This window comes from Elgaria multicarinata, chromosome 5 (assembly GCF_023053635.1).
Source record: "Elgaria multicarinata webbii isolate HBS135686 ecotype San Diego chromosome 5, rElgMul1.1.pri, whole genome shotgun sequence".
In the NCBI taxonomy this organism is placed as follows: domain Eukaryota; kingdom Metazoa; phylum Chordata; class Lepidosauria; order Squamata; family Anguidae; genus Elgaria; species Elgaria multicarinata.
The window spans coordinates 25,633,038-25,647,432 of NC_086175.1; positions in this window are offsets into that span (position 1 = coordinate 25,633,038).

Here is a 14,395-nt window from a genome sequence, read left to right on the forward strand (position 1 = left end):
AGTGAGCAACAAACTGTAGCCAACCTACATGATTAGGGGTGGGGTGGGGGATAGGGCACCAAAAAGTAGGGTTCATCTGGTTTGAAGGCCTTCTTAAGACAGAATTGTAAAGAACTTCTTTAAATTATTTTAATAATAATAATAATAATAATAATAATAATAATAATAATAATAATATAGAGAATATGGGGGCAGGCCCCTCTAGCCCACCCCTAGCTACAGGCCTGATAAGCCAAGACACAAATTTGCTTTAACATGCTCTTTTCTTAAAAAATCAAGAATGTTTAAAACCTGTGTTTAACTTCAGAATGGATCTGGTTGTACTTACTATAGAAGTGTTGCAATGGTGCTATATAAATAAATAAATTAATTAATAATAATAATAATAATAATAATAATAATAATAACTCAAGCAACAATATGGTCATATGGTTTAAAAGGAAAAGGAAAACAAAAGATGCTGTACAGGAAAACCATGATTGCCCTGTAAGATGTTGCTATATACGTGCAAATTCAAAGCTTACCTCATCAGCTGGAAGTGGGTCCAGGTATCTCTTGCAATTCAACTAAGCTATATATCAAAGGGCAGCCCAATGCCCTCATCCCATTACACCACAGGGAGCTCCTAGATAAGAAGGTCTGACTGGTTCAGGATTTTCTGCATCTATACTGGCAATGGCTCTCCGGGTTTTCAATCAGGAATCTTTCATGGCAATCTCAGGAGACCCTGGGGATTGGATTTGGGGCTGCCCTCCACCCACCCTTCATATCAGAGTTAAATTGTAATGGAAGCTTTATGCAAACTTGTTATTTATCTTGGATAGTTACAAAGAAAACACCACTTCTTTAATAAAAGGGGTGTTTACACCATAAACAAACATCACATACCCATATTAGCAAACATTTGATCATATCGCACAAACCAATGTGGTATCATGACTCCTATATGTAATTCAAACACATTTAATGAAAATAATAACAAACATCGTTATTATGACATCTAACACAGAAGTCACCGGCATAACTAGTATATATGATACAAAAATTAGATGGTATAAATAGGATGTATAAAATAGAATATAATAAATAGCATTGGAGAGCAACCCTATGGCCCCTAGACAGAGGCTGTAGCTAGACCTAAGGTTTATCCCAGGATTGTCCTGGGGTCAAACCTGTTCATCTAAGTGCCACACAGGACATCCAGCGCTCATGCAGGGACAAACCCGGGATGATCCTGGGATAAACTTTAGGTCTAGCTACGGCCAGAGTCTGATAGGAAACTGGAGATTCCTGGCTCTGAAGTCACAGGAGTCTGAGTTCCCCATTCCCTCATAGCCAGCAGGGAGAAAAACATGGCAGCTGCCTCTCTGAGGTCTCAGGTGACCTTGGAGGGAAGGGAAAGGGGACATGCTGGTGGGTGGGGCAGGGAGAGGAAGGCTTATACTGCATCCCCAGCCCTCGCCAGCCTTCTTGCTTCCTCCTCTCTGACTCCACAGCTAGATGGGTGAAAACATCTGTCTAGCTAAAATGCAGAGCAGGAAGATGTGGAGGTGAAGTTTGCCTTTGCTGCTCCTCCCACTCTGCATTGGATGGCCATAAGCCTCTGGGTTTGAAAGCTTACAGCCATGTCCATGGGATTGCACCCTTAATAATTAGTTGGAAGTAATATGTAAAATGTCATAAAATACTGTCATACAAATTGCGTAAGTCAGCTATATCATGAATATCACAATTTTGAAATCGTATTTGGTGAGATAGATTGTACATTTATATTTCCACTCTCTGATTACTGGTATACAAATCTCCATTTACCAATGCAGTCTTAAAGACAAAGGCGAACTGCATGGTGATAAGTTGTCTGTTGTTGATTTTTTTTTTTTACAAAAATGGTTCCCCCCAACCCCAGCTCCATTGTATCCTGGCATGGCCAAGAAGCAGAACGAAAGACGAAATGGTGAAAATGAAGGGGCAGGACTTGGCTATCAATGGCTCACATTACGCTTGACAGACAAAGGAACTGGGCAGGAATCTCGGGCTTCATGCCCTTGACAGGGGATTAAACCTGCACTTCATAAGACACAATGGGGGTCAAGGAGCCTATGCAGATTCCAGGTAGTCTAAAGAGCAACCCCTTATGTTTTGCCATATAAGTGGATGGTCACCATTCTCTCCAGTGGTGCAGTTAGGGCTAGATCTTGGGGCTGAGGTTCAGGGGCTCCCAAACTGGGGGGGGATGGCAAATGACCATCCAGACAACAGCAGCTGAAAGCTTTGTATCAGCACCTGGTTCAGCAAAGGCATATCAGGGTCCAGCAGGGCTTAGGCCGCTCGCTTTAGCATCCTTTCTTCATATTTTTTAAACATTTTAGCATTAGCAAGCAGCCGACAGGCATGTGCATGGTGAACAGATGCTCATTTCATTTATTTTTACTTTAAAAATATATATTGTAAGAGAGCTCACCCTAAACCTGTGCAACTGCAGTGCATTCAGCTATGAGAAGAGTCAGAATGGCAATATTTCTCACACGGAGATCATTCTGGCAATTAACAACTCCCGGCCTCCTTCTTTTACTCATGCAGTTTGAGAATGGCAAGGGGTCAGGATGGCTCTACAGCCATTATAAGAATCTATCATTTTTTTTAATGAAAGAGGACTATTTTCTGACAATGTCAGTTTGCTCTCAACAATGAAGAGACATTATGAATAATAATGTTTATGTTTCAAAATACCCCTGCTTTTGAACACCCCAATTTTGTGACATAATTCATTTTCTTAGTGCCTTTTACATATTTTCCCTATTAGTTGTTCCACTGAACTTTAATAATCAACCTGTCCAACAAAATAAACAAGAATGATAAGCTTTCAACAATGACCCCATTCAGATGACACACTAAGGGCCTTGCTAGACCCTGCCGGATAAGTCGGCAGGGAGGCGGGGCGACGGCGCGCTAACTTTAGCGCACGCCGCCCCACCTCCTAGACGGCCGATGTGCAGGGACTATGGAAGCCCTGAAGTGTTGGCCATTTTTGTTGTTGTTAAAGGGGCCACATGCACCCCGAAGACTTCGGAGAAGGTAAGTGGTTTTTTTTTACTTAAGCCCCCCACCCTTTTATAAATTAAGCCCCCTGCCCCCTGCCCACTCTTTCCCCGCCATCCCTCCCCGTCCCGTGTGTCGCCCTGTGCCCTCCCTCCCTGTCCTGTGTGTCGCCCTGTGCCATCCCTCCCCGTCCCGTGTGTCGCCCTGTGCCCTCCCTCCCTGTCCTGTGTGTCACCCTGCGCCCTCCCTCCATGTCCCGTTTGTCGCCCTGCACCATCCCTCCCTGTCCCGTGTGTCACCCTGCGCCCTCCCTCCCTGTCCTGTGTGTCGCCCTGCACCCTCCCTCCCTGTCCTGTGTGTCGCCCTACGCCCTCCCTCCCTGTCCCATGTTGCCCTGCGCCATCCCAATCTCCCCTGCTGGGTCCGACCTTCCCCCCCTGGGATCCCCCCCTGGCCCGATGGGCATGCCCAGTCAGTGGCTTTTCCTGGCTACTTGCGAGTAAGCGAGTAGCTGCAAAAATCCATGGACCCCGCTTATGTCGCGTTAGGGGAGGCTTTAGTGAGGCCTGGGCCCGGATTCCCTTGTGCGTCATGTGGACGCACAGCAGGGAAACCGGGCCTCAAAGTGAGCTAAGGCCTCGTCTAGCAAGGCCCTAAGTCACGGTGGTTAAGCTTTTTGAGCTAACATTATGGGTTAGTATGTCATGAACCATTCCTAATCATGGTGGCTACATAAACAAGCTCAATAACCACTTGCTGCAAAAAGGTTAGTGGCCTGAACATGGCATATTGTGTTGTCTGAACAGGCCCAACAATGCTTCCTTCCCCCTCTCTCGTGCAACCACTGAGTCATTGCTGACTCTTGGAGGGACGCCAGCTTCTTGGCAGGCCTTATAGCGGGGTGGTTTGCCGTTGCCTTCCCCGGCCATTATTACCTTTCCCCCAGCTAGCTGGGTACTCATTTTACTGACCTCGGGAGGATGGAAGGCTGAGTCGACCTGAGCCGGCTGCCTGAAACCAGCTTCCGCTGGGATCGAACTCAGGCCGTGGGGAGAGTTTCGGCTGCAGAAACTGCTGCTTTACCGCTCTGTGCGACATGAGGCTCGCTTCCTTCCCCATCAACAGCAAATAGGAAGTCCATTTAAGAATAGCATCATATTCATATTTTCTGCCATAACACATGGTTCTTGGGGAAGGACTATTACCCAGTGGTAGGATATATGTGTTGTACGCCAAAAGATTACAGTTTCAATCACTGGCATCTCCAGGTAGAGTTGGGAAAGATACCTGTATAAAATCCTGGGCCTTAGCTAGACCTAGGGTTTATCCCGGGATCATTCCAGGGTCATCCCTGCCTGCTCCTGGGATATCCTGTGTGTCATTTACATGAACAGGGATGACCCCGGGACGATCCCGGGATAAATCTTAGGTCTAGCTAAGGCCTCAGTGTAGATCAGGAATTTTGAGCATCTTTTAGCCAGAGGGCCCAATTCAATTTTGTATAAGTTCTCAAGGGCTGCATTCCTGTGCTGGACAGGACCAAAGGCAAAGGGGGGGGGGTTTCGAGCAAAAGCGGTGAAGCCCAAATAGCCACACACAAAACCCAACACAAACCTATCATATTGTAGCTTAAAGCTTTTACTGTCAGTAACAACCTTTGGAGAAGCATCTCAAACTTTTAGAATGGAGGAAAATTTTTGTGAACCACCCAGAGAGCTTCAGCTATTGGGCGGAATAGAAATATAATAAATAAATAAATAAATAAATAAAATGCAAAAAAGCCAGAAAACCACCAGATGGTTGGTTCTTGGGGGGAAGTGAGTGTGGCCACCTGGGAAATCCTAGAGCCTAGATCAGGGGCCCAGGAGTGCCACATTTGGCCTGCAGACCTGAGGTTATGCATCCCGGGTGTAGATAATACTGAGCTAGACAGACCAATGGTCTGCTTTGATATAAGGCAACTGTTTATTTATTTATTTGTTTATTTTTATTTCATTTCTATACTGCCCGATAGCTGAAGCTCTGTGGGCAGTTCACAAAAATTAAAACAGAATAAAATACAAAACATGGAAGCTTAAACCACAATATAAAAAGTGCAACTAGAATAATACCGAGCATCAGTGCAGAGATTTGAAATACAGATTTAAAACACAGAGTTAAAACAACAGAGATAAAAGACTAGGATGCTAAAATGCTGGGAAAATAAAAAGGTCAGTTGGTGCCGAAAGGAGTTCAACGTAGGTGCCAGGCAAACATCTCTAGGGAGTTCATTCCACAACCGGGTGCCACAGCAGAAAAGGCCCACTTATGATCCTAACTAACACCTTCAGTTACTTCATTATTAGCCTTGATTGCACACACAAATGCCTTTAAAGTGATGTCAAGGAGAAAGGAAAACAAAGAGTAGACCTGATTGGACCCTCTATTCAAAGCAAAAACCTCTGAATAAATCTATTGACCATTACCTTTCACTTATGTATGAATCCACATTAAATTGTCTCAGATGAGTCAATTATGCCAGAGCATAAAATAAACAGTACTACTGGATTTTGTTAAATGCCTTCTCAACATCAACTGCTGAAATGACGAATGGATCACCTCTGTTCCCAGTGATGCTTCTGATAGGGAGATACTTTTCTCCTTCTCCCATAATACTAGAACCTGGGGTCATCCCATGAAGCTGATTACTGGGAAATTCAGGACAAATAACACAAAGTACTTCTTCACACAGTGCATAGTTGAATTATGGAACTCACTACCACAGATGTAGTGATGGCCAACAATTTGGACGGTTTTAAAAGGGGGTTGGATAAATCCCTGGAGGAGAAGGCTATCAATGGCTACTAGTCCTGATGGCTATGTTATACATCCAGTAGCTGAGGCAGTAAGCCTGTATGCACTAGGGAACATGGGTGGGAGGGTGCTTTTGCATTGTGTCCTGCTTTGTTGGTCCTTAGCCAATAGGTGGTTGGTCACTGTGTGAACAGTGCTGAACTGGATGGACTCTTGCTTTGATGAAGTATGGCAGTTCTTATGTTCTTATATCAGTGTTGGGATGGATGTGATCTCTACCTTGCCTTTGCCTTGCAAAATTAATGTGGTTAGGTTGAATGAGACCAGTAGAGTAAGAGCTCACTGTCACTGTCATTTTTCACTTTAAGACTTGGAACTCAAATTCATGCTCTTTACTTTTGAAAGAGACATAAATTCTTACCCTGGAGCCTTACATGAGATATTTTGAAAAGAAATGAGTCAAGAAGCAGCAGCAGTACAAGATCTGATCAAAGTTGGGAGTTAATTGGTCATCCCTTCTTGACTGCCTTGCTATTGACCGATTATCATGAAACCCACTTCATTGAAAAGCTCTTGACAGACAGATTCCACAAATAACAACATTTTTTCACTATAATTCAAAGTCGGGAGTTAATTTATGCCCATAAAGCTTTTTTTTTTTTTAAAAAAAAGAATTGATCTATTTTCTATAACAATGTACTATAAAGTTTTATTTTTAATATCAAGAAGGGTCAAATATAATTAATAGCAAATTGGAATAAAATGAAATATGAACACACACAAAATCTCTGTACACCTTTATGAACATAGATCCAGGCTAAAGTACAATGATATGCCAGTTACATACAGCTGGTAAACAAATCAGAGACAGACTGTGGACAAAATTGGCATCTATGTACCTACACCTGTCTTTCGCCATGGACAATTCATGGCAATGTAGAGTTGTCCATGGCAAAAGACAGATGTAGTCAGATAGATGCCAACTTTGTCCACAGTCTGTCTCTGATTTGTTTATTGGCAAACCTCAATATTCAAGTTATTGATGGACCAAAACAAGGGCATTACAGTGGCCATCCTGGAATTTACTCCAAGAACATTGTATTTACGGAAGTTTTGTAAAGGTTAAAGATGTAACACTTTGAATGTTTCAATAAATGCAGTTAGTTAAGTTAAACCTTTAATTAGATTTGATTTTTCTCCATGAACTGTGTTTGCAGGTAATTGACTGGTTCTCTAATAATTTAGCTCCACCTGATTCACAAGTCAAAAGAAACACATTAGCTGCCAAGTGGGTGATCTAGAAATGGAGGCTTAGAAAGTTATTTTAACTATCAGAGGGACTTAATCTCTAATTAAGATGAGTCCAATTTTACAAGTTATTCCATTTTGCAAAAAACAGTTCAAAACCAGACAGACCACAAAACAAAACAAAACCCAACAACTTTTTTTTTTTTTAATTCAGGGGTGAAATCATGGTGTATTCCCCTGTGGGATTCAGCACTTGCCAAGCACTGATAAATTGCTCATCTGGTTGTGCTTTTCTATTGTACTTTTATACTGTGTTTTATACTGTTGTTTGTTTTATACTTTGGATAGTCTTCATGGTTTTAATTTCAATCAATCAATCAATCTTGCATGTAGCCTAGGATAGCATCTCAATGTTTTGTTGATTTTTGTACTAATGGACTACTCCTGTCCATTAATAGATCTAAACCCCCCACCCCACCCCCACATAATAAAAAGATACATAATGCTACTGTGGCTTTAAAAGAAATGAGAAAGAAGTCAGAAGACACCTGAAGATTTGCCTGATTTAGGGTCTGACCTGTTACAGGGACAACTAAGACCCTTTACTTTCCATAAGATGAAGAGTAAGTCATATTGCATTAAAAAAGGAAATATTTAAACCTCAATCTTGAAAGAGTGTTTTTGCACTAGAAAAGATGCCCATGGATTAGTTAGGTTTCTTGTTGTTCTACATTGTGTGAAACACAGAGAGGAAAGGATGGGATCATAAAGGATAATTAAAAAACAAACATACTTCCATAATAGATATATCTATGTTCCAAATATTAAAAAGTGCAATATTGCTAATAACTAAATCAAGAGATGAAATAACAAAGTTGTCAGTGCTGAATTGCTGATTTCAGAAAGCCAGACCATCCTCATACCAACTCCATCCCCAACAATTCCATAACAATAATCCCAACCACGAGCTACATCCACTAAGAAAAATCCACCCAAGGCATATCAGATAACACATTTTAGGGTAAGACAATGGTTTTGAATGTCATACCCTGTCTTCTAATATGTTGTTGTATGGAAATCTAAAGGTATGCAAGACTTCAGTTCATAGCCTTGAAAGTAGCAGCCATCTTGAACCCACTTCCATCTAATAATTAGTACCAAACCAGTTTTCAGCCCGAACAACAAAATAGGCACATACATGGCATGCCACTATAGGAACAATCCTATAGTGGAAATATTTCACCCTCTTAGGTAGAGCTAGTGTTACACACTGGTAACTTGTGAGATCCGGGTTCTAGTCCCCATGCAGCCATGAAGCTCACTGGGTGACTTTGGGCATCTAAGGCCTTAGCTAGACGACAGGTTAGCCCGGGCTGATACCCGGGATCGCCCCTGTGCTTCCAGGTGACACACAGGGGATCCCGGGCTCAGGCAGTGGTCAACCCTACCTCGCCCCGGGGTAACAGGCACCACTTTTGGCCCAGTATTTCCCGTGGCCTCGGGCTGAGCCTGAGACCATGAGCATGTAGACTGTTCCGCTGCTTTTCCCGGCTACCACAATTACTCGCGAGTAGCCGGGAAAAGCGGCAGATGGGGCGCAACACTCCTCAGGAGCACTGTGACCATCAGGGTTAAGGTAGGAGGAGCGGGGAAAACCATTAATTTTTTAAAAACCCACTTACCTGAGCGCATAAGTGTTCGTGCACATGGCCCCTTTAAGATGAAAAAAATGGCAGACGCGACAGGGTCCTTTCTTGACCTCGTCGCGCCTGAGGTGTAGACAACGTCGAGAGCCCGCAATAGTTGCATCGCGGGCTCTCCCTCCTCACCACCAGATTATCAGGTAGGCCTAGCAAAGGCCTAAATCTAACCTACCTTATAGGGTTGTTGTGAGGATAAAATGGAGAGGAGGAGGACCATGTAGTTCCTGGAAATAGGAAAAAAAGTGAGATATAAATGTAATAATAAACCAATATTGGGAGGCACCCAACAGAGCCTGATGGCTCTGTTGCTGGCTGCTCTTCTTGCTATTGCCACCTGCTCACCTGCTGTGTACCTCTGGCCCATAAGGAGGCCACCAGGATGAAATGGAGTGAGCAAAAGGAACAGCAGCTGGGACTGCCTGCTCCCTTGTTTGCCATTTCTCTGAAGGTAGCAGTTGGATTTGGACCAGAGGGGGAGAGCAAGGTAGTGATTGTAGGGAGGAAGGGAGTGCTCCACCCAGGGTATCTTGCCAAAATCTCCTTGCCTAAATCTTCAACTGGAAGAGCCCTTAGGATACAGATGCAAACTTCACAATATAGAGTAGTGATAGAATATAGTGGTAGTAACGCAAGCAGGATGCTAATATTGGACATTTTTGTCAGCAGTTTTAGCATTAGTGAAGCATTCCTGTTTAATTTTGGCTTGCAAGCAAACAAAACAGTCCTTTTTCTCTTGCTAGTTTACAATGCCTTTTTCTTATCAGTGTTACCCCTTGCCCGATCATGAAATATAATAATTTGCATTTGCTGCAAACTCTGAAGCCATTGTTTTGACACAGCCCTTTAGCCACAATGCTGTCTTTGGTGGAGAATTGGAAGAATCTAATAGCAAAAGCTATGGTAGACTTTCTGACAAGGATCTCTGGGAGCTTTCAGCATCTAGGGTCAGATCTACACTTTGTGTCAAATCGTTACGAATGTGGACTAAAAAGCAGGATATAACACTATGGCCTTAGCTAGACCTACCTGTTAGCACGTGACGGAGGAGCGAAGATCTCACGATGTGTTTATTGCGAGATCCCTCCTCCATTTACACGTGATGTGCGATGACCTCAGGAGGAGAGGTGTTGCGCCCGCCATTTTTTTTATTAAAGGGCCAGCAGTGCACGAACACTCGTGTGCAAAAGGTAAGTAATTTTTAAAACTTAAATTATTTTTCCCACTCCCCCCACCCTACCCCCAATGGTTGCAGCGTTCCTGAGGAGCACTGCACCCCGTGCGTGACTTCTGGCTCCTCGTGAGGAATCACGAGGAGCCAGGTCAACCTGCAGCACCCAGCCACATGTTCCGCAGTCTCGGGCTCCATGGAAAAACTGGGGCTAAAGGGGAGAGCGAGATCCTGGGACAAGAGAGGGATCATCCCTCCCTGATCCCAGGATCCCCTGTGCGTCATGTTGATGTACAGGGACGATCCCAGGGATCACCCCGGGATTTTGCCCCATCTAGCTATGGTCTATGAAAGCAGTATATAGAATCTGGGGGTGTCATCACACAAGCATTTTATCACATCTCCCGCACATCTCCCAACCCTTCTGGTCTTTTTTGCAACAACAATCCGACTTATTTTTTTCAAGCAAATCTTGCCACCCTTTCCTGCTGTGTGCAGAAAAAGCAGCATGATAAAAACACCCACTGAATGGGCCATGTGGCTGTTGCTGCTTCCTCTTTCTTTCCCCATGTAAAGAAATCATTGCTATTGTGGGACAGCAGCAGGAGGCCATAGTGATATAAGGGAAATGCAATTTCCTCCCCACATCTGATGATGTTCTGGATTGTGCCACAACAGTTGTCAGTGCACTTCAATACCACTATAAAGCAGTAGCGTAGCTCTAGCCTAGGCCAGCCTTCCCTAACCTGATATCCTCCAGATGCATTAGAGTACCACACTAATTATTCCCAGCCAGCACTGGGAGAGCGCCGGATTGGGGCAGGCTGGTTAGGCTGTAGTCTGGCAGTAGCTATGATAGGTCCTTCACATACAGTTCTGTGAACTTCACAAGATCTTTTCCTTCTTTACCTGCTTGAATACTGACGTTTTCAATATACCTCCTTCTTGTCGGGCCTTCCAAATCAATTACTTTAGCCAGCAAATTTTTAAGAAGCTTCTGAGCTCCTTAATGAAGGTGCCAATTGTTGTGGCAGTGTCTTCTAAGGAGGAGATACTTGCCATGATTGAGCATCACAGAGCTTGTTTGTTTGTATGAAGTTGCTTTTCCCGTCTTCTTCATCCACAAATCATACCATACTTCGGGGATATAAAAAGCCTCAGCTCCTGATGTCAAAGGTTTGAAAACAGTCTGGGAATTTCAGCTGGTCCAAAACAGGGTAGCGGGATTGTAATTGGGGACTGGCCAGCTAGGCTCAATTCAAATTGCTGGTATTAATGTTCAAAGTCCTTAATGGCTTGGGGCCAAGTTACCTGAGGGAGCATCTCTTCCCATAGACAACTGCTCAGACCCTAAGATTGTCTTCAGTGGTCCTTCTCCCAACAAGGGAAGTGAGGTGGATGGCCACTAAAAGGTCTTTTCTGCTGTGGCACCTCAGTTGTAGAATAAGCTTCCCAGACAGGTTCTCCCAACATCTACATGGTGCTCTTTTCAATGCCATGTGAAGACCTTTTCGTTTTCCTAGGCATTTCAGTTTTCCAGTTTTTGTTTTAAAGCTGGTGCTCTAGTTCTACTTAGTTATTGTTTTTATTTTTATACAGAAGTTTTAATGTGGTATTTTATCAACTTGTATTTTATGGTTTTAATTGTCGTAAGGTTCCCAGAGAGCTTTGGCTATTGGATAGTACAGAAATGTATTAATACATAAATAGGCCAAAGAAATAAAATAAAGGCAGTCTACAGGGTTTCAGATGGGAGTCTTTCCTAGGCCTATTGCAGATGCTGGGAACTTTTGAATGCAAACATGTGCTCTGCTGCTAAGCTATGGCTTTCCCCCAATGGGAACAGAGTTTGGTTGGCTTGTGTCCCACACATAAGGAGGATTTATATGGACCCCTCCACACATGCAGTGAACACACAGAGGGGTTCTTGGGGCCATGTGGACTAGCCCTGCCCACTACCCAAATCACACACTCCTTCCCCAATGAACATCTGGAGGCGCTGCCCAATCAGGATCCCCACTTGAGTGTAGGTGCTCTCCGCACTTGGAGAACTCTTTCTCATGAATGTCCTATGGATGTTGGTTGGGAGGGGAAGGCTATGCACATTTCTAGTGAGGGATGGGTGCAGCTAGCCTGTGTGGCCCCAAGAACTCCTCATGAACATGTGGATGGGCTTTGTAGTATTAGCACACACACCCTTTGTCACCCTGAACTCAAATGTTGAAAGGTTAAGGAAGCCATTTAAATCTAACTAAGCTATTTAAAGTTTACAGCTAAACTGCCTTGAGGACTGCAACATCTGCATTTTCAGATATGGCAATTACAACCCATGTCTTTTCACCATTTAAAAACTAAGGTAAACCTGTCAAACGGTACAAACCTGTGAGCCAAGTGTCCCTATGTCTACATCTGTATCAACATGCACCTCACAGGGTAATAAAAGCTAAACATAAAAGAAAAAAATGGGTCTGATATTAAACAGGATACACAAATAAAGATTGCTCTAGTAATGTGTTGTGTACTAATAGTCCTAATAAATGGCTTACATAAGAAAATATCCAGGCCAGCTTGACTGTTTGAGTTCATCATTGTCACAGCAAATACAAGACCCACTGAGTTGTGCTGGCTTAAATGCAGCGTAAGACGCAGGGGGGCTGAGGAATAAAAATACTTTAAAGATGGTTAGATGACAACTTCACCATTTCCATCCTCAAGGCAAATTCAAGAGCTCTGTCAGCTGAGTCTACATGCCTTCAGTTGTGGTAGCAGATGTAAAGACAGCTACTACCATCTTTCACTTCTGACAGGGACCTACTGGGACATCCTCTGCTTCTATCCACTAAACATGAAATAAAAGAAACAGAATGAAAAGGACACTGTTGAGATCTTTTCTCAGCCATTTAGTATGCAGTGGGCCGGATCATGGGGTGTAGCAGAACCACCGAGACTGCAGGGCGGTGTGTGTGTGTGTGTGTGTGTGTGTGCGTGTGTGTAAAAGTGCCTTCAAGCTTAGCTTTTTCCCTTCTCTGATCTCGTTCCTCTGATCCCAGAATAGTTAGTCAGAACTGCCAGGACTATGAAGGGAAACCCCTCTCCCCATAAGCTATACGGAAAAATATAAGGACTTGGGTATATCAATTGGTACATATTAGAAGAATAGCAGCATTGTGCTATTATTTAAACATAGCCACAAAATCCCCAGCGGTGTTATGAATCTTGTTAGAAGTTGTGGCGGCAAGGGGAGGGAATGTTATTTGGTCCAAGTTTCAGTTGCCTGGCAAAATATCAACAAATCCACAGTCTCAGCTGCTTTTTGACTGAGATCAGGAGAGTGAGATTTCATGATAAACAGTATTTGGGCTCTTATATAAAGTAGGAGGGGGAGTTTGTTTCACTTCCCCCCAATGTTTCACTGCCCCCCAGTGCTGGCTTAAGATTATTATTATTATTATTATTATTATTATTATTATTATTATTATTATTATTATTGTTGTTGTTGTTATTGTTATTATTTATATTCCACCTTTTTCCCAGTACTGGAACTCAAGGCGGTTTACAAGATTAAAACATGTACAATTAAAACATATAAATATAAATTACAAAAGTTAAAATAGAATTAAACCTATAGTAAAATTAAAAACATGTTAACATTTTAAAAAAACTGTAACAGGTTAAAAGGGGGGATCCAATACATTTGCATAGGTCCAGTATAGTTCCAAAAGCCAGCTGAAACAAAAATGTTTTTGCCTGCCTCCAAAAATGTAGCACAGAGGGAGCCAGCCTAGCCTCCCTGGGAAGGGAGTTCCAGAGCCTTGGAGCAGCCACCGAGAAGGCCCTCTCCCGTGTACCCATCAGGCGTGCCTGGGATGTTAGTGGGACTGAGAGAAAGGCCTCCCCAGAAGTTCTCGGAGCACGGGCAGGCTCATATGGGAGAATACAATCTTTCAAATAATAATAATAATAATAATAATAATAATAATAATAATAATAATAATAATTTTTTACCTGCCTCTCCGTTTTGATCGAGGCAGGGAACAACAATAAACAATAAAATACATAAAACTGAATTAAAACATAATATTACATTGTTAAAAACATCCTAAAAACCGTTCTAAAAACATTCTAAAAACATCTTAAAAACCTGAGCTCAAGCCATAGAGGGCTTTATAAGGGATAACCAGGGCCGGATCTACACTACTGCTTTAAAGCGCTTTATAACAGTTTTATAGCGCTTTAAAGCAGTAGTGTAGATCCTGCCCAGCACTTTGAATTGTGCCCAGAAACAGACCGGAAGCCAGTGAAGCTGTTTTAACAGGGGAGTTCTATGCTCCCTGAAACCAGCCCCGATCAAGAAGGACAAGGACAAGATACCCTCAATGGGCCTCCTCCCTCAATGAGTCTACCTTCTCACTGCCATTGTCACCAGCTGCTGTTGCTCCTCATC